The following is a 27,235-nucleotide window of genomic DNA, read 5'->3' on the forward strand; positions in this document are numbered from 1 at the left end:
GTTGATTTGGATCACGTGATCACTTAGATGACTAGAGAGATGTCCGTCTAAGTGGGAGTTCTTAAGTAATATGATTAATTGAACTTAAATTTATCATGAACTTAGTACCTGATAGTATTTTGCTTGTCTATGTTTGTTTGTAGATAGATGGCTCGTGCTGTTGTTCCGTTGAATTTTAATGCGTTCCTTGAGAAAGCAAAGTTGAAAGATGATGGTAGAAATTACACGGACTGGGTCCGTAACCTGAGGATTATCCTCATTGCTGCACAGAAAAGTTACGTCCTGGAAGCACCGCTGGGTGCCAGGCCTGCTGCTGATGCAACTGACGATGTTAAGAACGTCTGGAGAGCAAAGCTGATAACTACTCGATAGTTCAGTGTGCCATGCTTTATGGCTTAGAACCGGGTCTTCAACGACGTTTTGAACGTCATGGAGCATATGAGATGTTCCAGGAGTTGAAGTTAATATTTCAATCAAATGCCCGGATTGAGAGATATGAAGTCTCCAATAAGTTCTATAGCTGCAAGATGGAGGAGAATAGTTCTGTCAGTGAACATATACTCAAAATGTCTGGGTATAATAATCACTTGATTCAACTGGGAGTTAATCTTCCTGATGATAGTGTCATTGACAGAATTCTTCAATCACTGCCACCAAGCTACAAGAGCTTTGTGATGAACTATAATATGCAAGGGATGAACAAGACTATTCCCGAGCTCTTCGCAATGCTAAAAGCCGCGAAGGTAGAAATCAAGAAGGAGCATCAAGTGTTGATGGTTAACAAGACCACCAGTTTCAAGAAAAAGGGCAAAGGGAAGAAGAAGGGGAACTTCAAAAAGAACAACAAGCAAGTTGCTGCTCAAGAGAAGAAACCCAAGTCTGGACCTAAGCCTAAAACTGAGTGCTTCTACTGCAAGCAGACTGGACACTGGAAGCGGAACTGCCCCAAGTATTTGGCGGATAAGAAGGATGGCAAAGTGAACAAAGGTATATGTGATATACATGTTATTGATGTGTACCTTACTAATGCTCGCAGTAGCACCTGGGTATTTGATACTGGTTCTGTTGCTAATATTTGCAACTCAAAACAGGGACTACGAATTAAGCGAAGATTGGCTAAGGACAAGGTGACGATGCGCGTGGGAAATGGTTCCAAAGTCGATGTGATCGCGGTCGGCATGCTACCTCTACATCTACCACCGGGATTAGTTTTAGACCTAAATAATTGTTATTTGGTGCCAGCGTTGAGCATGAACATTATATCTGGATCTTGTTTGATGCGAGACGGTTATTCATTTAAATCAGAGAATAATGGTTGTTCTATTTATATGAGTAATATCTTTTATGGTCATGCACCCTTGAAAAGTGGTCTATTTTTATTGAATCTCGATAGTAGTGATACACATATTCATAGTGTTGAAACAAAAAGATGCAAAGTTGATAACGATAGTGCAACTTATTTGTGGCACTGCCGTTTAGGTCATATCGGTGTAAAGCGCATGAAGAAGCTCCATACTGATGGGCTTTTGGAATCACTTGATTATGAATCACTTGGTACTTGCGAACCGTGCTTCTTGGGCAAGATGACTAAACCGCCGTTCTCCGGAACTATGGAGCGAGCAACTGATTTGTTGGAAATCATACATACTGATGTTTGTGGTCCAATGAATGTTGAGGCTCGCGGCGGGTATCGTTATTTTCTCACCTTCACAGATGATTTGAGCAGATATGGGTATATCTATTTGATGAAACACAAGTCTGAAACATTTGAAAAGTTTAAAGAATTTCAGAGTGAAGTGGAAAATCATTGTAACAAGAAAATAAAATTTCTACGATCTGATCGTGAAGGAGAATATTTGAGTTACGAGTTTGGTCTACACTTGAAACAATGCGGAATAGTTTCGCAACTCACGCCACCCGGAACACCACAACGAAATGGTGTGTCCGAACGTCGTAATCGTACTTTACTGGATATGGTGCGATCTATGATGTCTCTTACTGATTTACCGCTATCATTTTGGGTTATGCTTTAGAGACGGCTGCATTCACGTTAAATAGGGCACCATCAAAATCCGTTAAGACGACACCTTATGAACTATGGTTTGGCAAGAAACCAAAGTTGTCGTTTCTTAAAGTTTGGGGCCGCGATGCTTATGTGAAGAAACTTCAACCAGATAAGCTCGAACCCAAATCGGAGAAATGTGTCTTCATAGGATACCCAAAAGAGACTATTGGGTACACCTTCTATCACAGATCTGAGGGCAAGATTTTCGTTGCTAAAATCGGATCCTTTCTAGAGAAAGAGTTTCTCTCGAAAGAAGTGAGTGGGAGGAAAGTAGAACTTGATGAGATAACTGTATCTACTCCCTTATTGGAAAGTAGTTCATCACAAGAACCGGTTCCTGTGACGACTACACCAATTAGTGAGGAAGCTAATGATATTGATCATGAAACTTTGGAACAAGTTTCTACTGAACCTCGTAGGTCTACTAGAGTAAGATCCGCACCAGAGTGGTACGGTAATCCTATTCTGAAAGTCATGTTACTTGACCATGATGAACCTACGAACTATGAGGAAGCGATGATGAGCCCAGATTCCGCAAAATGGCTAGAGGCCATGAAATCTGAGATGGGATCCATGTATGAAAACAAAGTATGGACTTTGGTTGACTTGCCCGATGATCGGCAAGCCATTGAGAATAAATGGATCTTTAAGAAGAAGACTGACGCTGATGGTAATGTAACTGTCTATAAAGCTCGACTTGTTCGAAAGGTTTTCGACAAGTTCAAGGGGTTGACTACGATGAGACTTTCTCACCCGTAGCGATGCTTAAGTCTGTCCGAATCATGTTAGCTATTGCTGCATTTCATGATTATGAAATTTGGCAAATGGATGTCAAAACTGCATTCTTGAATGGATTTCTAGAAGAAGAGTTGTATATGATGCAGCCAGAAGGTTTTGTTGATCCAAAAGGTGCTAACAAAGTATGCAAGCTCCAGCGATCCATTTATGGACTGGTGCAAGCATCTCGGAGTTGGAATAAATGTTTTGATAGTGTGATCAAAGCATATGGTTTTATACAGACTTTTGGAGAAGCCTGTATTTACAAGAAAGTGAGTGGGAGCTCTGTAGCATTTCTGATATTATATGTAGATGACATATTATTAATTGGAAATGATATAGAATTTCTGGATAGCATAAAGGGATACTTGAATAAAAGTTTTTCAATAAAAGACCTCGGTGAAGCTGCTTACATATTGGGCATCAAGATCTATAGAGATAGATCAAGACGCTTAATAGGACTTTCACAAAGCACATACCTTGGCAAAATTTTGAAAAAGTTCAAAATGGATCAGGCAAAGAAAGGGTTCTTGCCCGTGCTACAAGGTGTGAAGTTGAGTCAAACTCAATGCCCGACCACAGCAGAAGATATATAGAAAATGAAAGATGTTCCCTATGCTTCAGCCATAGGCTCTATCATGTATGCAATGCTGTGTACCAGACCTGACATATGCTTAGCAATAAGCTTGGCAGGAAGGTACCAAAGTAATCCAGGAGTGGATCACTGTACAGCGGTCAAGAACATCCTGAAATGCCCGAAAAGGACTAAGGATATGTTTCTCGTATATGGAGGTGACAAAGAGCTAGTCGTAAATGGTTACGTCGATGCAAGCTTTGACACTGATCCGGACGATTCTAAATCGCAAACCGGATACGTGTTTTTATTAAACAGTGGAGCTGTAAGTTGGTGCAGTTCTAAACAAAGCGTCGTGGCGGGATCTACATGTGAAGCGGAGTACATAGCTGCTTCTGAAGCAGCAAATGAAGGAGTCTGGATGAAGGAGTTCATTTCCGATCTAGGTGTCATACCTAGTGCATCGGGACCAATGAAAATCTTCTGTGACAATACTGGTGCAATTGCCTTGGCAAAGGAATCCAGATTTCACAAGAGGACCAAGCACATCAAGAGACGCTTCAATTCCATTCAGGACCAAGTCCAAGTGGGAGACATAGAGATTTGCAAGATACATACGGATCTGAATGTTGCAGACCCATTGACTAAGCCTCTCTCACGAGCAAAACATGATCAGCACCAAGACTCCATGGGTGTTAGAATCATTACTATGTAATCTAGATTATTGACTCTAGTGCAAGTGGGAGACTGAAGGAAATATGCCCTAGAGGCAATAATAAAGTTATTATTTATTTCCTCATATCATGATAAATGTTTATTATTCATGCTAGAATTGTATTAACCGGAAACATGATACATGTGTGAATACATAGACAAAAACATATAGTCACTAGTATGCCTCTACTTGACTAGCTCATTGATCAAAGATGGTTATGTTTCCTGATCATAGACATGTGTTGTCATTTGATTAGTGGGATCACATCATTAGAAGAATGATGTGATTGACATGACCCATTCCGTTAGCCTAGCACTTGATCGTTTAGTATACTGCTATTGCTTTCTTCATGACTTATACATGTTCCTGTAACTATGAGAATTATGCAACTCCCGTTTACCGGAGGAACACTTTGGGTACTACCACACGTCACAACGTAACTGGGTGATTATAAAGGAGTACTACAGGTGTTTCCGAAGGTACATGTTGAGTTGGCGTATTTCGAGATTAGGTTTTGTCACTCCTATCGTCGGAGAGGTATCTCTGGGCCCTCTCGGTAATGCACATCACTATAAGCCTTGCAAGCAATGTAACCAAATGAGTTGGTTACGGGATGATACATTACGGAACGAGTAAAGAGACTTGCCAGTAACGAGATTGAACTAGGTATTGGATACCGACGATCAAATCTCGGGCAAGTAACATACCGATGACAAAGGGAACAGCGTATGTTGTTATGCGGTTTGACCGATAAAGATCTTCGTAGAATATGTAGGAACCAATATGGGCATCCAGGTCCCGCTATTGGTTATTGACCGAGAATAGTTCTAGGTCATGTCTACATAGTTCTCGAACCCGTAGGGTCCGCACGCTTAACGTTACAATGACAGTTTTATTATGAGTTTATAAGTTTTGATGTACCGAAGTTTATTCGGAGTCCCGGATGTGATCACGGACATGACAAGGAGTCTCGAAATGGTCGAGACATAAAGATTGATATATTGGAAGCCTATGTTTGGACATCGGAATGGTTCCGAGTGAAATCGAGATTTTACCGGAACACCGGGGGGTTACCGGAACCCTCCCGGGGCTTAATGGGCCTTAGTGGGCCATGAGGGAGAAGAGGAGGGCCGGCCAGGGCAGGCCGCGCCCCCCCTCCCCCCTAGTCCGAATAGGACAAGGAAGTGGGGGGAGGGGGCGCCCCCCTTTCCTCTTTCCCCTCCCCCCTTTCCTTCTCCACCAAGGCAAGAGGGGGGAGTCCTACTCCCGGTGGGAGTAGGACTCCTCCAGGCGCACCCCTAGGGGGCCGGCCGCACCTCCCCCTCCCTCCTTTATATACGGGGGCGGGGGGGGGGCACCCCATAGACACACAAGTTGATCTACGGATCGTTCCTTAGCCGTGTGCGGTGCCCCCCTCCACCATATTCCACCTCGGTCATATCGTCGCGGAGTTTAGGCGAAGCCCTGTGCCGGTAGAACATCATCATCGTCACCACGCCGTCGTGCTGACGGAACTCATCCCCGACGCTTTGCTGGATCGGAGCCCGGGGATCGTCATCGAGCTGAACGTGTGCTGAACTCGGAGGTGCCGTACGTTCGGTACTTGGATCGGTCGGATCGTGAAGACGTACGACTACATCAACCGCGTTGTCATAACGCTTCCGCTTACGGTCTACGAGGTACGTGGACATACACTCTCCCCTCTCGTTGCTATACCATCACCATGATCTTGCATGTGCGTAGGAATTTTTTTGAAATTACTACGTTCCCCAACAGTACCTGGCACATTAACCACTATATCAGTGATGGCGGTGTATACCTAAAAAAGACTTTTGCTACATCTACGTAAAAGGTTTTACGGAACTTACGTAAAAGCTTATGTGGCCTGATTTGGTTGGATGTAAAAACGGCCCAGGCCCACCCCATGAAAATCAGGGGGGCCTGATTAGTTTATAGAAAGGAAGATTACGTAACATTAAGTAAGAGCCTACGTAGGTGCAGCATTTTTGCCTAAAAAATGAGGAAATCTTTATTTGCTACCATTGCTTGTTTTAGGGTTACTATTATGGATGGATTACACCCAAGTTCCCAAAATATTGCATGCAGTGTAGTTGTTGGTCTGTGTTTGTGATGGCGCGTAGCCAACACGGTGCATTTTTTCTCAAAAGAGCTATTCGCACCGCGAGTTTCGGCAGCTGCTCCACATTGGCCAAAACCTCATTTTCACCTTCCCAACATAAACAATGATTTGCCCCCACCATCCCTAGAACCTACACAGGCTAGCTTCACCGGCATGGACATCCCATGGACAACAAGGGATCCCGCGAGTCACACGTAGGGGAGGGGGTTACCTTTGACTCTGCACCCAAGCCATCTAAGAGCAACCTCAACTCCTTCCATCGCTTGCTCTTATTACCATAACAATACAATGACTTGGAACAAATCAAAGTCGGTGAGCATAAACTAAAACAGGAAGATTAGAAGGAAGAATTATCCATAGTTTACCACGACCACATAATTTGGCAAATTTGAATACCCAACCTTTTTATATGGGACAAGAATTGGGGAGACCCACTTAAAAGCATGTTCAGAATGATGCAAATAAGTTGCCGTAGATAATTACTAATAAACGTACATTTAGGCCGAGTGCCCAAAGTATATCACATATTTTGTACATAGGTAAGAACAATAGATATCATCCTACAAGCATAACTGTCAGGTGGATAGAATCAGTGTGGTGCACTTACTGATGGTCATCTTGCAGGTTGTACAAAAGTACTTTTATGTTTAATTTTGTGCACATGTGTTAGTTTCGTACACTGACATGAGCTGTTACCAAAAAATAATAATTAAAAGCGTATATATGTGGAAGCAGAATTGTTTTTATTTTCATATGTCGCGATAATTACTGTAAGCAATATCTATGCTACACATGGCGTCAACTTATTTCTGGACAGATCTTCGAAGACACATTTGCCAACCGTTCAGTTTATAGTCTGGAAATTTCTGTAAATATGCTTAGCTAATAATGCACTGGAAATCATTACTAACGTATCATATAGTTAGACCGCGGAGATGTCTACCATGCTATTTAATAATACTGAAATATATGTGAAAACACGAACATACACATAAGTAGCATGTCTGTACATTATATAATTCATGCAATTGTTAAAAAATATTTCAAACAGAGCTTTGCAACATATTTTTAATTCCACAGAAGCTTTCAGTGATATACATTACAAATGTATAACCACTAACACCATAAGACCAACTAACAAACCAACACTATAAGTAATACTATTTAGCAATTAAGATTGTTATATGGTTAACTATGTTACCTGAATAACAATAAATTATACTCCCTCCGTCCTACACTGAAATGAATGTATCTAGACATATTTTAGTGCTAGATACATCCTTTTGAGCAACATCTAATATGTGAGAGGGAGTACTACTTAATACTGCAATTCGACAACAATAAATTTAAATCTCTACTATTATAGAAGAATTGGGATTGTACGTTCATACAACCAACTCCTCCTCCTCTCGACTTCCCCTTCCCATGTCCTGCATTATCTCAATCAAGTCAAATCTTACCAAAATCTCAATTAAAATAAAAAATTTCTTTGTCCCCCCCCCCTATTCATACTCAAACCAAATCTTACCAAAACGTCAACTAAACCAAAACTTTCTTGCCTTTCTTCTATCCACACTCAAATCAAATAAAATCAAATCTTCCAAAATCTAGAATATGATGGGCGTTAGAATTATGTTGAGCACGATTGATGTTGAAACACTAGAATATTTTTGTCCCTATTGCAACCCACGGGAAATTAAATAGTAAGTATAAAAGCTTAGTACAAAATATAAATTAACAATGTTCGGACTTCAGAGATAGAGATTAACGTGGCCGACATGGTAAAATAAAAAACTTACGCGGTGTTAATTTTCACTCGTGTTACCTCGTCAAAAAGCTTGTGGTCCGCCTCAACCAACTTATTGTACCCCTCCCATAATCTGCTAGTCTCTTAAAAAGCTTCGCGGCGGAGTTCGGTGACCCGACGCATCCAACACCAACAGTTACCCTACATGCGTTCTTCGGTCGTCCAGAAAAGTTATGACTTTTCCGGACTAGGAGAAATGATGAGGGGATGAACGACAAGATGGATGACGGGAAAGAGAGAAATCTTACCCGCCTCGCCATTTGTCACTCCACCGTTGGCTGTCGCCCCAACATCTTTCTCAAGCCCCACGGCATTCTCCATGGTCATATCAAAAGAAAACATCAGACCTTTGCCAAGTGAGAAGAGAGAACATGGCGATGAGTGACGAGATGAATAATGAAGATTAATAATATGTAACACCCCCTCCAATCTAATGAATAAGTCACACACATAATCCGAATCTAACTTTGATCCTAAATTAGATCAACAATATATATTGTTGTGACATAAAAATTATAACTAAACTTCTTCAAAATACAAACTTGATGCTATTTTTTTTACATATAACCCATATTTGGTAGTCTAGACTATGTTCAAAGTCCAATCTTAGCATTTGTGTGCGACTTATACATTGAAATGGAGGAAGTAACTACTTTTTAACACATGAATTGTTTTTCTAATATAGGTAAATCCAGTATTTAGAAAAATAAATATTTGTAATGCACACATGAGATAAGCCTGGTCAAGTTCCGTGCTTTCCTTGCTTTTCAATAACCTTGAAGTCCTCTGGGCCGTCGATGAAGTTCTGCGATTACTTTATTGTAATCACCACATGCCAGGTCTTCATGGTCAACCAATGTCCAGGTCGGGGTTTATTGGAACTACTTCTAGGCTTGATCTCAGTAGTGTGTTGGTAGTTTGGATTTAAAAATATCCCGTTGACTACTATAGCAATAGGCTTCAGTCGAACTGATAAGAAAAAAAAGCTTAAGCAAAACCGAAGTCCATAGGTGTGTCCATAGTTAAGACTTGAAAATATGAGTTTGTTCACTGGAAGAGAACATTGAATAGGTTTCTGTTTTGAAATTTTAATTGTGTGTCATGTTGCTTGTGGCATTGAAATAGATACTACACTTGCCCATGCTTTTTTCCATAAAGTTCTAATCATACTTATCGTGATAAAAATATTTGAAATCAAGTGTGGTACTTAGATGTGTCTTCTCTCTTCTCCTAACATTCACAATGAATGAATTTTCCCTCTCTTACATCAGTCACTAAAACTAAAACTCTATGACTACTTGAAATCATCAACGTATTCTCCTTAGAGCATCTCCAATAGCCGCGCTACGCGCGGCGCGCTAAAAAAGTTTTTGCAGCAAACTGTTCGCGAGTTTTAGCGCGGCACGGTGCGCTTGCTCCAGCGGCCGCTGCAAAGTTTAGCGCGCGCGAGCCGCTCCAGCAGACGCGCTAAACTGCAGCGCGCGCGAGCAGCCGTCGCTTGCTATATGTTGAGTTTTGGAGATGATGATGATATTTGAAACATGAAAATAAAAACATGAAAACAAAGACATAACCCAAACAAGTTCATGACATAGAAATTCAAATTCATGCCCACAACATCATCCAACCAAGTTCAAAATCCGAACGAAGTTCATGATAAAGTTCAGACAAACGAATGGCACATCTCAACAACCATGCCTCATCCTCGTCTTCGTCCTCCTCTTCCTCCGATTCATCTTCCTCATCCAAAGATGATTTTTCCTCCTCCTCTTCATTCTTGCACGCCGCATCATCATGTGGAGCTCGGAAGGTGTTGGCAAGATCTTCGACGGAAGGTGTATGATGAGGCTGCCAACCTCCTCTCCTCGACCGCGGCATCTTGGTTCCTTGCCATCTTCCTCACCTCGTTCGCTTCCTTTCTTGCCTTCACAATAGCTTCCATAGCATTTTTGAGCTCGTCCGAGTTTGGTGTAGGGCTTCTGTTGCCATCATCACTTGATGCCTCCTCCTCCTCATCATCCAAATCAATAGTTTGCTTGCGTTTGTTGCTCTCATCAACATCATTGATATCATCACGCTTCTTCCATTTCTCATCATCCTTTAATTCTTCATAGCAATGAGGCAAGGTAAATGGTCTCCCTTTCTTGATCTTCCCTTTCGTGGTCTTCTTCTCTCCTTTGAACAAGTTTTGTGCAATATTGAGCTACATAAAAAACAAGTTAGCACTACAAACACCAAGAAGAAGCATGATGAACATGTAAGAAATGGCACTTACCCTATCTATATCATTAGTGCCACTTGGGTTCAACTTGTCAACCACCTTAAGTGCGGCCGCCCACCTTTGACAATCTCGATTGATTGTCGACCACTGGGAGCGAAGAGATCTTCCGGAGCGGTCAATTCCACTTTTGTTGTGCACATCAAAGTGTTCCTTCATCCAGAGCCAATATGCATCTCTACTCTGATCACCTCCAATGGAGGGATCCCTCGACACTTGCAACCAAGTATTGCATAGCAAGATGTCTTCATCCATGGTGTAGTTGCCTCCTCTTCCTTTTGGTGCGTCGACGATGCCCTCACCATCCTCGTCCACCTCAAACTCATGATCATTGAAATGCATGTCATTGGTTTGAGACCAATGAGAATTGTTGGAGCCAACACCCATAGTTGACATATATGCCTCATCGTTGAAACTACAAAGTCTATACGACGAAGCAAATAAGCTATCCATATGTATGCATTCAAAAAACAACAACAACAAAAAGTTGGCGAAATTTTATACCTTGGGGGCATTTCATTGAACACCTTGTGCGCGTCGGCTGCCGGCTCAACAAGTGAGCTCGCTGGAGCTTTGGTAGCCGCCGCGTCCGTCGCACGCCCTGCAAGCTTCTTCCTCGACGGCTTAGAGGAGCCGTCCGCCGCTTTGTTCTTCTTCGCGGATACCTTGCCCTTCTTCGCCCATGCCGCATTTGGGAGCTTCGAGAGGGGGGCACGTGGCTTCACGGCGGGCGCCGGCGCGACGCCACCCGCCGCCGAGGTCGTTCGTGGCGGCATGAAAAGGTCGTGCGTGATACCGGTGCTTGGAGGAGTACCGGCGGAGGCGAAGCCAAAGCTCCCCGCGCTAGGGTTTATGGCGGCGGCGGCGGAGCGGTCGCGGGTGTAGGAAGGGGTGAGGGGGGTGCCGGCGCGGCCGTCCATCGGGTCAATTCGGCGGCGGTGGCACGGGTGGGGCGAAAGTGGTGCGACGGAGAGAGTGCGGCGCGAGCGCTCGAGTGTGCGGCGCGCGGAAGCGGGCGCATCAAACAAACGGCACGCGGTGGCGTTTCGGACCGCGCGCTTAACTCTTTATGCCGCGCGCACGGTTATTGCGCCTCCGCTGGAGCTCGGTTAGCGATTACGTGGGCGCTAAAAACCACAAATTTGCGGCGCGGCGCTTATATAGCGCGGCTGTTGGAGATGCTCTTACAAAATAATCGTTGAGTTAGCAATGTCATGAAGATGTAAGAAGAGGTCATAGAACAAAAGAGGAAGTGGAGGAGAAGGGAGAACTTGGCAGGCACGAATGTACAGGTTATTGGTGAATTTCTTAGAGGCGAGGAAATATTTCGCATATGAGATATGTATTTTATCAATTAGGTGAGATGGTGCTGCAGAGTGGCGTGGTTCAGCAAAACAAGAGGCAGCGAAAAATAAAATGCAGAGATTCAAGATAAATATGATATAAGGAAAAATCTAGAGAGGGCAAGCACTACCCTGCCATGCCGTTTGCTCTGGTTATACAAGACCCTGGATTGGCCATCCTCTGCCAATTGATGCTTCTGTCAAAGCACTTTCTACTACCTCGTTTTAGTTTCATATTGGTGATGGGGCAACCACGTAGTTTTGGACGGACCCATGGCTACTCGATTATTGCTTCAGCCACAAATGCCCAGACTTTTTCGCTCAATGAACTGTGCGCAAAATCTGCTGGAATTTAGTCTATTTGGACAGTCCAATAACTATTTCAGAGATTCCTAATAAATCCTAGAGGCCCACTTAGCCCATTTGTGCAAGACAAGGAATACTACTAAAGTTTAGTCCCACATTGCTAGTTTAGAGGGGGTTGGACCTCTTTATAAGGGAGGCTCTTTCCCTACTTGTATGAGCATGAGAATAAGAGGGACATCTACGCGCGCTCCTCCTCCGCCGCGCGCCGCAGGTTGTGGGAATGAGCCGAGACACATCTTCATCATGGACGATCCGGTCGCCGACGACTACGTCCACGACCTCCTCGACGACATGGCAGGCGAGGACACTGACCCCATGTCCAGCGCGCTTCTGCTGCTGCTTTAGAAGTCCTGCTACAGTTCTTGGCTCTAGTTTTTGCCCTACGTATATTAGGTTCTATGTCGTATAAGCAACTTCATCTAGTGTCTGTTCTAGATATGTTTAGTTACGGTTCATATATGAACATGCTGTTTACCTTCTCTTTGTCAGATCGCATGACTTATTTCATCACTGCTATACTAGCCATGTTTATCTACTATTTCTGTTAATAAAATCATTCGGTAAATTGCTCATATTTCCAACAATCCAAAAACCTTATAATAGGCAATTTATCTCGAATGGGTTTGCTGCTTCCATGAGACCTCCTATGTTTGAGGGTATCCACTATAAGAGGTGGCGCGTGAGAGCAGTCTTATGGTTTCAAACCATGAGTTGCTATGACGCCACTCTTGGCAAACCCTAAGGAGAGTAAGATGCCCAACAGGCACAACCTTTTCAGAAAATGGATATCTTGTTTAAGGCTGCTCTCTTGAGTGTTCTTGGTGAGAACATAGTTGATGCTTATGCGTCAATTGACAATAGAAAAGATATGTGCAACACACTCGAGGCCATGTTTGGGGTCTTGGATGCCGGCACTGAGCTGTACATCATGGAGCAATTCTATGATTACAAGATGACTGAAGAGCGCTCCGTGGTTGAGCAGGCTCATGAATACAGTCATTTGCTAGAGAACTTGAGCACTTCAATTGTATCCTACCGGACAAGTTTGTTGCCGGGGGTATCATCACTAAGCTTCCTCCTTCATGGAGGAACTTTGCTACCTTACTAAAGCATAAGAGATAGGAGTTTTCCGTCCCGGATCTCATTGGTACTCTTGATGTGGAAGAAAAGGCGAGAGCAAATGACACACGTGCTCGAGGTATTGAGGGAGGATCTAGTGCCAATCTGGTACAGAAGAAAAACTTCCAGTCCCACAAGTTCAAGAACAAGGGCAAGCTTGATGGTAAAGCAAAGTTTTATGGAAAGAACAAGGCTGTACAACACACGAACTTCAAGAAGAAGAGTGACAAGAAGAAAGGTGCTTGTCATGTGTGTGGAGATCCTGATCATTGGGCTCCTAGTTGCCCCAATCGCTATGACAAGCGTCATCCTGGGAAAGGCGGCAAGACCGCTAATGTTGTCATCGGAGACATTGACATGAAGGATGCTGGGTATGGTATATTTCCCACTATTCTTTCAGTATGTCATTCTCCTGATTGGTTGATTGACACGGGTGCTAATGTGCATGTATGCGGTGATATTTCCATATTTTCGTCTTATCAGACCGCAGGGACTTCAACCGTGCTGATGGGCAACAGTTCAAGTGCTTCTGTTCATGGTGTTGGCATGGTCGATCTGAAGTTTACTTCGGGGAAGATCGTGCGGCTGAAGAATGTGCATTATGTCCCCTCCGTCAATAAAAATCTTGTTAGCGGATCTCTTCTGTGTAGAGATGGCTATAAGCTTGTCTTTGAGTCGAATAAATTTGTAATATCCAAGTATGGAACCTTTGTTGGTAAAGGCTATGAGTCAGAAGGCCTATTTCGTTTATCCTTGTCAGACGTTTGCAATAAAGTTGTTAATCATATTTGCAACAATAGTGAATCAAATGTGTGGCATTCACGTCTTTGTCATGTTAACTTTGGTTGCATGTCGCGACTAGCGAAGTTGAACTTAATCCCTAGTTTCACCACTGTCAAGGGATCTAAGTGTCAAGTGTGCGTGCAAGCTAAGCAACCTCGTAAGTCTCACATGACCGCGGAGACGAGAAATCTTGCACCACTAGAACTTATACATTCAGATCTATGTGAAATGAATGGTGTTTTGACAAAAGGTGGAAAGAAATATTTCATGACGTTAATTGACGACTCCACTAGATACTGTCGTGTGTATCTTCTGAAATCTAAGGATGAGGCTTTAAACTTTTTCAAGATCTATAAAGCTGAAGTGGAAAACCAACTTGATCGGAAAATCAAGAGGCTTAGGTCTGACCGTGGTGGAGAGTATTTTTCCAATGAATTTGATGCTTTTTGTGCGGAACATGGTATAATCCATGAGAGGACGCCTCCCTACCCACCTCAGTTAAATGGGGTGGCCGAAAGAAAGAACCATACTCTAACTGATTTCGTTAACGCCATGTTAGACATATCGGGTCTCTCCAAGGCATGGTGCGGGGAGGCGATATTGACAGCATGTCATGTCCTAAATCGAGTTCCCACAAAGAACAAAGAGATAACTCCATTCGAGGAATGGGAGAAGAAAAGGTTAAAACTCTCTTATCTGCGAACATGGGGTTGTTTGGCGAACGTCAATGTTCCAATTCCAAAGAAGCATAAACTTGGACCAAAGACTGTGGATTGTGTTTTCCTGGGATATGCTTTTCATAGCATTGGCTATAGATTCTTGGTTGTAAAATCTGAGGTACCTGACATGCATGTCGGTACGATCATGGAGTCGAATGATGCGACTTTCTTTGAAGATATCTTTCCCATGAAGGATATGGCTATCTCATCTAATTAGGAGATGCCTAGTTCATCGAATCAAGAACCAGTTACAATTACCAAACCTGTCATTTCGATGGAACACTTTGAAAGTCCTGTGGAGGAGAACAATGAAGTTCCTATTAGGAGCAAGAGACAGGACTGCAAAGTCCTTTGGTGATGATTTTCTTGTGTATCTCATAGATGACACTCCCAGTTCTATTTCAGAGGCCTATGCATCTGAAGATGCTGACTACTGGAAGGAAACAGTTCGTAGCGAGATGGATTCCATCTCGGCGAATGAAACTTGGGAAATAACTAATCATCCTTATGGGTGCAAACCTATAGGATGCAAATGGGTATTCAAGAAGAAGCTTAGACCTGATGGTACTATTGAAAAGTACAAGGCTCGGCTCGTGGCTAAGGGTTATACCCAAAAGGAAGGTGAAGATTTCTTTGATACTTACTCACCTGTGGCTCGACTGACCACTATTCGAGTTCTACTTTCACTAGCTGCCTCACATGGTCTTCTCGTTCATCAAATGGATGTTAAGACTGCTTTCCTAAATGGAGAGTTGGATGAGGAAATTTATATGGAACAACCAGATGGGTTTGTAATAGATGGCCAGGAAGGGAAAGTGTGCAAGTTACTGAAGTCTTTGTATGGACTCAAGCAAGCACCCAAACAGTGGCATGAGAAGTTCGAAAGAACTTTAACAGCTGCAGGCTTTGTTGTGAACGAAGCTGACAAATGTGTGTACTATCGCCATGGTGGGGGCGAGGAGTTATGCTTTGCTTGTATGTTGATGACATACTGATTTTCGGAACAAATCTGAATGTTATTAACGAGGTCAAGGATTTCCTATCTCGCTATTTTGAGATGAAGGATTTAGGAGTGGCTGATGTCATTTTGAACATCAAGTTGTTGAAAGATGATGATGGTGGGATTACATTGCTTCAATCTCACTATGTGGAAAAGATATTGAGTCGCTTTGGCTATAGTGACTGCAAGCCCTCTCCAACACCATATGATGCTAGCGTGTTGCTTCGAAAGAATCAAAGAATTGCTAGAGATCAATTGAAGTATTCTCAGATTATTGGCTCGCTTATGTACTTAGCCAGTGCTACAAGACCTGACATCTCTTCTGCTATTAGCAAACTGAGTCGGTTGTCTCAAAACCAGGAGATGTGCATTGGAAAGCTCTAGAGAGAGTTTTGCGTTATTTGAAAGGCACTGTGAATTATGGAATTCACTACACTGGGCACCCAAAGGTGCTTGAAGGGCATAGTGACTCAAACTGGATCTCAGATGCTGATGAGATAAAGGCCACGAGTGGATATATGTTCACTCATGGAGGTGGCGCTGTTTCTTGGAAGTCTTGCAAGCAGACCATCTTAACGAGGTCAACTATGGAAGCAGAACTCACAGCACTAGATACAGCTACGGTCGAAGCAGATTGGCTTCGCCGGCTCTTGAATGACTTTCCGGTTGTTGAGAAACCTGTACCGGGTATCCTTATGAACTGTGACAATCAAACTGTGATCACGAAAGTGAACATCTCTAAGGATAACATGAAGTCATCAAGATACGTTCAGAGAAGGTTAAAGTCCGTCAGAAAAATGAGAAACTCCGGAGTTATTGCATTGGATTATATCCAAACGTCTAAAAATCTGGCAGATCCTTTTACTAAGGGTCTATCACGTAATGTGATAGATAATGCATCGAGGAAGATGGGTATGAGACCCACAATATGAGTTGTTCACAATGGTAACCTATTCTTTGTGATCGGAGATCCCGTGAATTAGATGTGGAAGACAAGTTGTTGGTCAACTCGGAGGAGAGTACCCTTACTATTAAAATACCACTCCATGAAGATGCAATACTCTCCTAATCTGCATGGCAGGTTGATGTATATCTTAATGTGTTCTAAGTGGCTCTTTGAAGCAGAGATGTTGTCCTGCAGAACATCTTTTGAAGAACACACCTATATGAGTCTGATTGTCAAACGTCGCAATCTATGAGAGTAGGGTTCTCTCTAGTAAACTCATAAAAGGTCACGGAGTATGACACATAAGCTCCACCCGCGGGGAAGACCCACGGTAGCCTCGTATCAGTCAAGGCTTTATGTGAAGCTAGATTCGCAGAAAACTTGCAGTTCGAGGCCAAATCCACTGTTCAAGTTGCTTACTAGTGTAGCATAGAGTTCTAGGTGAAAGTTCAACTTAACAGTCTCCACTGCAGTACCAGTATATAAAACAGTGTTTTGGAACCAAAGGCAAATTTCTGTGTGCCTCTGGGATCTGGTGGGGGATTGCTGGAATTTAGTCTATTTGGGCAGCCCAATAACTATTTCAGAAATTCCTAATAAATCCTAGAGGCCCACTTAGCCCATTTGTGCAAGGCAAGGGATACTACTAAAGTTTAGTCCCACATTGCTAGTTTAGATGAGGTTGGACCTTTTTATAAGGGAGGCTCTTTCCCCACTTGTATGAGCATGAGAATAAGAGAGACATCCACGCGCGCTCCTCCTCCGCCGCCCGCCTCGCCACGCCACGCCTTGTCACGCTGCGCCGCGCCGCGGGGTTGCGGGAATGAGCCGAGCCGATGTCTAATTTTTGCCATGCACTACGGGTATACGAAAGGTCACTTGGGAGCTGAAAAGTTTTTGCGGTAGTGGATAATTAATACGAACGGCGCACCCTTCGCGTGCTGCCTGCTCACTTCGCCTCCCTCCGTTGCTTCACCTCCCGTCGCAGCCTGTTCGCGTCCCTCTCCTGTGCCTATATAAGAGAGGTTGCTCCCTCTAGAGAGACACATCAGAAGGTCCTCTTCCTCTCGCCACACAGTTCCAATCTCGGCGCTGTTGCTGTCTTCCTCATCCCGGCTTGCGGCATGCACCGCGAGTCGGGACAGTAGGCCTCCGAGACCGCACCTTTTGAGTCCTGTACGGAAGAAGGGTGATAAGGTTTTTGGGGAGCGCTCAGCGCGACTACTGGCTGCTTCATCACGGACGATCCGGTCGCCGACGACTACTTCCCCGACGACGACTTCTTCCCCGACGTCCACGACCTCCTTGACGACATGGCAGGCGAGGACACCGACCCCAAGTCCAGCGCTTCTGCTGCTGCTGTGTCGTACGTGTTCTTCTCCTTTCTGTTAGAAGTCCTGCTACAGTTCTTGGCTCTAATTTCTGCCCTACGTATGTTAGGTTCTATGTCGTATAAGCAACTTCATCTAGTGTCTGTTCTAGATATGTTTAGTTACGGTTCATATATGAACATGCTGTTTACCTTCTCTTTGTCAAATCGCATGACTTATTTCATCACTGCTATACTAGCCATGTTTTATCTACTATTTCTGTTAATAAAATCATTCGGTAAATTGCTCATATTTCCAACAAAATCATAATGCAAGACGCCATGAACCATGACATCTACTGTGCATCCTCTGCTTTTGCTTTAAAATTGGCAGCCTGCACCACTGCAGCCTATGCTAAGCTTGCCTGAGAGTGGGACTCTGATGCGCCTCCTAAGTGCCAGCACTTTGTCTGGATTGTTGGTGCTGCCTAGGGCCGTTGCCTCACGGACCAAAAACCGCTGGTTCACTGTTGGGACGGGAACCATGAGCCCCGATGCTCTCTCTCTCAGCGCTCTGCTGAAACCTGTCTACACATGCTTGGGCGATGCCCTTTCTTGGTTGAGCTCTGGCATCAGAGCTCTGGAATGAAAAATTTAGGTTTAATCTGCATTGGTTTTACCTGGCAATGATGATGTTCCACATCATTCCCTTGTTGAAGGCCGAAATCTTGCTCTGATCCAACTGGGTGCTAGCAATCTCTGCAGCTGCAAAACTGGTAACTCTAACCTTGTGACCGATTCAGTTTGTTTTTTGCGGGGTTATATTTTTGTGGAAGAGGATGATGCTTCAAAGGTTTCTAGCAAGAAACAAACTTGTTTGCTTGCTGCAGGTGGTGCCTGGCATGCTAGTTGCCTAGATTAATTTCTGTTAGTGTTGGGTGGTGTATTCTGCTGCTTTGTGGTGCACCTTGTGTTGTCGTAGCAGCAGCAGAAGTAGAAGAATACTTCTTGTGGTCCGAGTTTCAGACTTCCAGTTGTGCAAAGACTAAGTTCAGTCAACGGCAGTGAATTCTATTATGCGATCATGATTAGCTGATGAGGCAACATGGTTTAATTTACTCTATCATGTCTGTTGTTGTCCATGATAAGCTGCAGCTGCCAGGATGATGTAATAGTAATGTTTGATCTGTACTTGAATGGCTGGTGTGCCTCTCACGTGTCTGTTGCTTCATTGTGTGTTTCTTTTGTTCTCTGCTAAGGTTACAAATGTTGGTGTTTGGACTTCAGGCATGTGGTGTCTCTTTTGTTTGAGTTTGTCTCCACAATGTTCTCATGTGGCTGTGCTTAAAATAATGCCACAGGGAATTCGTTGCTGGTATGAACTCTTAACATGCAAATGTTGTGTTCAGTAAAGTGTAAACTGTCCATGATCTGCAGAGAGAAAAGTTGTCCAATTACTGAATACTAGTACTAACTAATTAATGTCATCTGTTGAAGCGATTGGAGCAGAGAAATTCAGCATGTTTTTGGCTGTGAAACAGCAAGGGCACGATTAGTTTTTTCTTTAGGGAACACTCACTCAATTTCGCAGCTGCAGCGAGTCGATGAACGAAAAACGCTTCCAAACCTCGTGATGCAGGACTCCGATGAGAACCAGATCCAACGCTACCACTTCAGGTTGGCCTCTTTCTTTTTAGCAACAGGTTGGCCCTCATGTACTCTACGAGCCATCTCCCTAGCCCGTCTTATGGTGGCGGCAGGCCTACGACCGTCAGGCAGGTGGTCGCGGAGAAGAAAGGGCAAGGAGCTGGTGGTGGCCGCGCGGCGGTTGGCGACCCGCAGCGGCTAGAATGCGGATTAGCGTTTTCATTTTAAGCACAGTGCAGGCGTAAGCGCTGATATTTACGTGCATACATTCAGCCCTATGAACGCACGCACATCCTTATCTCTATAAGTACCTTCGAAAGACTGAGCCGGAATATCATCTTGAGATTTGTCTGATGGCTTTATGTATGGTCCATTTTTGTTGAGATTTGTTTAAGTGATATTGAGATAATACGGCAATTCTTATTTCGCGCTTCAGGCGTCCGTTATAGTACATTTAGCAAACGGGTGCGCACCCCTCCTACGAGCTGGACCGACCCATGTATCACTTTTTCTGTATTTGAAAACTCAAAAAATATAGAACGAGTAAGAAAGACATCTCCGTGAGAGAGCGCTTCCTGGTCGCTCCCGCGGGCGGCCGGGAGCGAACCCTAGCCGCCAGCAGTGCAGCACCCACCTCCCCCGCTTCCCCTCGCCGCCATCGGACGGCGTCGCCGGGCAAAGTCCGTGCGGCTCGGCGGCGGCGGGGCCCTTTCCTCCTTCCGGTCGGAGCGGCGCGGCGCGGGCCGTCCTCTTCGGCGGGAGCTCGGCCGGCGGCGATGCTAGCTCGAGGCGGCGCGGCGAGGTAGCGCAGGGGCGGGTCAGGCGCGCTTCGGGGCCGGCTGGCGTGGTTCTACGTGCGGCAGCTTGCCGCAGGCGTTGGCGTGGGCGCACGGAGCGGAGGGCGCGGATCTGAGCGGGCCACGGAGAGGGGGCAAGGGGCTGCGTGGGCGCCGCGGCGATGTCACGCCGCGCGTGCGTGGCGGCTCAGGCGGCCATTTGTGGTCGAGCGCTGCTCTGCTGCTTGGGTGTTCTGCTCCACGGCCTCGGGTGCTTGGGTACTCTGCTCCGCGGCATGAGGGGCTCGAGAGGAGCTGGGACGAGGTGCTGCTGCACGGGAAGGTGCTGCACAAGGGGTCCGGCGGCGCAGATCTGTCGCGGGAGGTTGCACGATGGCGCGGTGAGGGGCTGCTGCTCAGGCGGAATGGTGGAGCGGCTTCGCTGTGAGATGCAGGAGCAACAGCTTCGGATCTGCTCGGATTCAGGTGGAGCCGGTGGACGTCGTCCATGGGGATTGTGTGCTGTGCAGTGCTCCGGATCTGCTCAGATTCGGAGGTGTGGAGGAGCTCCGGGCGAAAGTCCAGCACTGACCTTGGGTCGGTGCCGGCAACAGCGGCGCCATGGTCATGGTGTCGTTCCCCTTCTTGAAGGTGTTGCCGTGGAGCTCCATTACACGACTCTCCGGGAGAAATCCCTAGCTTCGGATGGTCGAAGCGGGCGATGACGGCGGCTACGTCATTTCCTTCTTTGAGGCATCGCCTTGGAGAGTCAGCATGTTGCAGTTTGCACGGATCTCTTCGTCGTCGAGGGCAGTGGACGTCGGGGCGGTGGCTCCGGATGATTTCTGATTGTGCGTCGAGATGGCGATCTCGGGAACAATGTGAGTGGCGGCTCTATGAGGTGGGGCTCTATCTCGACATTGGTTGGGTGGCATCCTTGTCCCGCTTGGGCGGTAGGGGTGTCGGCTCGGTCGATGCGCCCCAGAGGGGGCGGTCTGACTTTATGTCGGGGCGGCGGCCCCGGATATGGTGCGACGTTCATGGTCTGCGAGCGGTTGCCCTGAGCAGCGTGGGCTGCGGGCAGCTGGGTTGTGCGGCGTTGCTGCTCGTGGGGAGCGGTGGTATGTCGGGGCGGCGGCCCCGGAAGGCGGCCCCGGTTGATTGCGCTGGGCGCGACGGAGCGGTGGATGTCGGGGCGGCGGTCCCGAGAGAATCTCTGGGCGACCAGACTTCTGTGGCAACGATGATGGTGGGAGCGATGTCGGCGACGCGGCAATAGTTGCGATAGTCGACTCTTCTTCGGCGTGTCCACGGTTTTGCCTCGGTTTGCTTGTTGCTGTGGAGTCGAAACTGCGGCGGCGAGGCCCTGTGGTGTACGATGACTGGCTGCAGGTGGCCCGTTCGGCGATCTTCCGTGGCGCCAGCCGTGCCTGGTTTAGTTCTTCTGAGTTCTCCGTCAGAGTCGGAGCTGCGTTGTCTGGCCGTAGGTCGACTTGTCGTCGATTAGGGTGGGCTTTGCCCTGTGTGTTTCAGTCTATTGAGTGGGCTTGGTCCTTGTTGTTCCGGTTTTTGCCCGGTTTTCCGTAATTAACTGGGCAATTCTCTTCTGCTTAATTAATAGATGAGGCAATCTTTGCCTCCGTTTCGAAAAAAAAAACTCAAAAAATTTCCCCGCAAAAAAAGAAAGAAAACTCCAAAATCTACGCGTGGGTGAGATTACCAACCGGCCACCATCATCTGATGTGTTTATTTACATACATCTTCATCGTTCTTTTCTTCTTTCTTCCCTCTTCTCTCTTTTTTCTTTTTTCTTTATGTTTTTCTTGTTCCTTTTTCTCTTTTATGGAACGGTTTGGTTTTCTTTTCTTTCTCTCTTTTTTCTTTTGCTAAATGCGCAAACCTTTTTCAAAATTGATGATTGTTTTCAAAATGGTTGAACATTTTTGAAACTCATGAACTTTTTTAAAAAATTGATAAACTCCTTTTAAGATGATGATTCTTTTTTCAAATAGATGAACCTTTTTGAAAAATCGGTGAACTTTTTCTAGATTCAATGAAATAAAAAGGTTGTGGATGTTTTTTCATAGTCGAGGATTTTTTTTTCAAAATCAATGGACTTTTTTTCAAATTCGTTAACTTTTTTTTAGTTCATGAACTTTTAAGAATTCATGAACATTTTTTGAATAGACGCCAACTTTTCTTTCATGTTCGTGAACTTTTTTTGAAATCGGTGAACTTTCAAGTTTTGTGCACATTTGTTAAGAAAATCAAGTTTTGCAAATATTTTCAATTAATTCAAAAATCTAAGCGATACAGTGACAATATTGTGCAATTTTGAGTTTAATAACACCGTTACAATTGTTCTTAAACTTTTCGCGCTGCTATAAGTCACTTGAACCCACTGGCTCAAGTGGTTAACCGAAGATGGTGAGGATTGTTATGGCTCGAGTACGATTCCTCGGTAGAGCCTTATGTTGGTGGCTTTTCCGTGCTGTAATACAATTTGTTGTGCTGCTCGTTTGTGGGCCGGCCCACCAGGTGATGTACTGGGCCCCGGTAGCCTTTTGCGGCGCTAAAAGCGTGGAGTAGGTGCTCCCAAATAATACTATACATACAACCTAATGATTTGAACGTTGCACTTGCGTTATTGGGTCGTGATATAGGCAAGTATTTGGTTTCTATATACCGTATTGTTTATGAACTCTACAAACACGAAAGGTGACTCTAACTGTGGACTCCCTCTTTCACAAAGATTCAGGAGTGAGAGCAGATAGGGCCATCTTAGGCGTCCTTTGGTTCATAGGATCGTAAATTTGTTTTGAGCAACAGGTTGGCCTCATGTACTCTGGGAGCCATCTGCCTAGCCTGTCTTATGGTGGCGGCAGGCCTACGGCCGTCATGTAGGTGGTCACGGAGAAGAAAGGGCAAGGAGCTGGTGGTGGCCGCGTGGCCGCCCGGCGGTTGGCCACGCGCCGCAGCCAAAATGTCGATTAGCATTCTTTCTGGAACACAACACAGACGCAAGCGCTTATATTTACACGCATATATTCATCCCAATGAACGCACACAAACATACCCTACTCCTATGAGCATCTTCGAGACACTGAGCCGGTATATCATTTTAAGATTTGTTTGACGGCTTTATATACAACCTATTTTTGCTGAGATAATTTTTAGACGATGCTGAGATAATACGGCATTTCTTATTTGACGATTCAGGTGTCTGTGATAGTACATTTAGCAAACAGGCGCACACTCCCTCCTACAAGCTGGACTGACCCATTTATCTTCTTTTTTGTATTTTAAAACTCAAAAACCACACGCATGGGTGAGATTACCAACCGGCCAACATCATCTGATGTGTTTATTTACGTACATCTTCTTCGTTCTTTTCTTCTTTCTTCCCTCTTCTCTTTTTTTTTATTTTTATTTTTTTCTTTTTCCTTTTATGTTTTTTCCCTTTTCCCTTTTTTGGAATGGTTTTGTTCGGTTTTTATTTTCTTTTTTATTTTTACCTTTTTTAATTTATTTTGCTAAATCCGTGCACATTTTTCAAAATTTATGATTGTTGTCAAAATGGATGACATTTTTGAAACTCATGATTTTTTTTCAAAATTGATGAACTTTGTCCCAAAATTATAAAATACTTTTAAAAGATGGTGATTCTTTTTTCAAAATGATGAACTTTTTTTAAAATTCGGTGAACTTTTTCTAGATTCGTGGATTTTGTTCAAATTCGATGAATTGTTTTTCAAAATCAATGATTTTTTTAAATTTGTGAATATTTTTTCATATTTGATGAACATTTTTTGAAATTGACAAACCTTTTTTCAGATTCGTTAACATTTTTTAAAGTTTGTGAACATTTTAGAATTTGTTAACTTCTTTTTGAATAGGTCAACTTTTCTTTCATGTTCGTGAACTTTTCTTGAAATCGGTGAACTTTCAAATTTTGTTCACATTTTTTTAAAAAAAAATCCAATTTTTTTTCAGTTAATTCAAAAATCTAAGCGATGTAGTGACAATATTGTGCAATTTTGTAATTTTGTGTTTAATAACGTGGCTATAGTTGTTCTTAACCTTTTCACGCTGCTATAAGTCATCAGAACCCACTAGCTCAAGTGGTTAACCGAAGACGATGAGGATTGATATGGCTCAAGTTCGATCCCTCAGTAGAGCCTTATTTTGGTTGGTTTTCCACGATGTAATACGATTTCCTGCGCTGCTCATTCGTGGGCCGGCCCACTAGGTGATGTAGTAAGCGACAATAGCCTTTTGCCGCGCTAAAAGCGTGGAATAGATGCTCCTAGATAATACAGTACATATGAGCCATTGATTTGAAGGTTGCACTTGGGTTATTGGGCCATGATATAGGCAAGTATTTGGTTTCTATATGTCGTATTGTTTATGAACTCTACAAACACGAAAGGTGATTGTAACTAATAGAGAGGCTTGGTAACTAGTAAGCCTAAAAAAGACAGAGGCTTGGTATAGTCTAGGCCAGCTTCTGGATGCATCAAAATAAATGTGGACTCCCCCTTCCACAAAGATTCAGGAGCGGGAGGAGATGGGGCCATCTTAGGCGTCCTTTGGTTCATAGGATAGGAATATTTTAGGAATAGGAGAATCATAGAAAGTGTGATGACATGTATATCAATTCCTTTAGGGAATAGATGTCATTTGATGCATATGATAGAAATTTTTCATTGAGTGTGGGCTAATGTTCTTTGTGGCAAGAGAGTGCCACACAAGCTAAAGGCAGGTTCTATAGGACGACGATTCGACCTACAATATTGGATGTCGCTGAGTGTTGCCGACTAATAGGTGACATATTCAGCAGTTAGGTGTGGCAGAGATGTGCATGTTGAGATGGATGTGTGGCCACACAAGAACGGAACGGGTCCAAAATGATGATATACGAGATAGAGTTGGGGTAGCACCGATTGAAGAGAAGATTGTCCAACATCGTCTGAGATGGTTTGGGCATATTCAACGCAGGTCTCCAGAAGCTCCAGAGCATAGAGGACGACTCAAGCATACTAATAATGTAAGAGGTCGCGGTAGACTGAACTTGACATGGGAGGAGTTTGTAAAGAGATATATGAAGGACTGGAGTATCACCAAAGAACTAGCCATGGATAATGGTGCGTGGAAACTTGCAATCCATGTGCGAGAATCATGAGTTGGTTGCGAGTTCTAATGGGTTTCCGCTCTATCCACCCCAATTTGTTTGGGACTAAAGTCTTTGTTCTTCTTCTTCTTCTTCTTCTTCTTCTTCTTCTTCTTCTTCTTCTTCTTCTTCTTCTTCTTTGTAAAATGTGAAGAATTGGTACCTATCCTACATAGGAATAGGAATCCATTCCTACAAACCAAAAGGCTTGAAAGGAATTTTTTATGCAAAAATTCATATCCTATAGAATTCCTATAAAATTCTTGTAAACCAAACGAGACCTTAAGAGACCAAACTGGTGTCTTTTAGGGGCAGGCCGCTTGCTAGAACAATTCAAGCTTGACGTGCTATTAATATAAGCGTTGACGCTAATATAGGGTTGCGGATTGCCAAAGAAGTGAGAATGCACTCCATTACCATTGAGGGTGATTTTCTGGGAATACTTCAACCCATCTTGCATCCATGAATGTCGGGCCATGGGAGTAGTTGTTACTGATGATTTCCGAAGGATGACGATTTCCTTCGGCATGGCAACAATTAATCACTTTACGCGAAGCTATTGTAGCCACCCATGAGCTTGCACACTTTGTTTTTGTTGAAAAGCTGAGAAGTGTGGCTTGATCATCCTCCTAGTTTCTTGAGCCCCTCTCCTGTAGCACACATGATTATCATTTAGTTAAGTCGTCAAAGTAAAAAACATATTTGTTCTACACATGGCCTCAAAAGGGCATTGTTTCTTTCTTCTCATGAACATAATTACCACACAAAAATAAGATGCAAACATATATCCCATGTTATTTAAGAATCAAGTAAAGCCATAGCCTTTAAAACACTTCAAACTAACTAAGTTGCAACTCATGCATGCATGGCTCTATCAAGATTGTCATGGAACTGAACCAACTAGTCTTGATTTACAAACTCCCTCAAGGGATTTTGCAACAACTTCATTACCGTTCCCAGTCCACATGTGTTTGGTGCATGTTGTCCAAGTAGAAACATATCTAGCTTCATCAGGGGACACCTCTAGTGACAGCGATGCGATGAGGAGGAGTGGAGCCCCTAGCTTCAACGACTAGGGATCCCGTGAGTCTTTAGAGGAGGGTGACATGGTGGACGTGGGGGAGGGGCTGCGTTGGACTCTGCCGCCAAGCCATCTAAAAGCAAACTCACCTCCTTCCCTCGGTTGCTCTTATTACCATACCAATACAATTACTTGCAACTAATTAAATTTGGTGAGCATAAACTAAAACAAAAGTATTAGAGGGAAGTCTTATGCATGCCACAAACTCATAATTTGGCAAATTTGAATACCAAGCCTTTATATATCAGACAAGAATTTGGGAGACCACCTTAAAAGTATGTTCAGAATGATGCAAGTAAGTTGTCCTAGACACTTACCAAGAAACACAAATTTATGTCGAGTGCCCCAAAGTATAATGCATATATTGTAAATTGGTAAAACAATGGATATCATGCCACAAGCATAACCATCGGACGAATATAATGTATAGTGCACCCAATTATCTTAAACTTTGGTCAAACAAATCAATTGCATTTCTACGATGTACATCTTGCAGGTTGTAAAAAAATCAACGTTAACTATATTTTTATGTTTAATTTGTGCACATGTTTTTATTTCATAAATCGACAGTAGGTCTTGCCAAATAAACTAAAAATAAAAGAGTACATATGCAGAAGTAG

Source organism: Triticum aestivum, chromosome 6B, assembly GCF_018294505.1.
Source record: "Triticum aestivum cultivar Chinese Spring chromosome 6B, IWGSC CS RefSeq v2.1, whole genome shotgun sequence".
NCBI lineage: Eukaryota > Viridiplantae > Streptophyta > Magnoliopsida > Poales > Poaceae > Triticum > Triticum aestivum.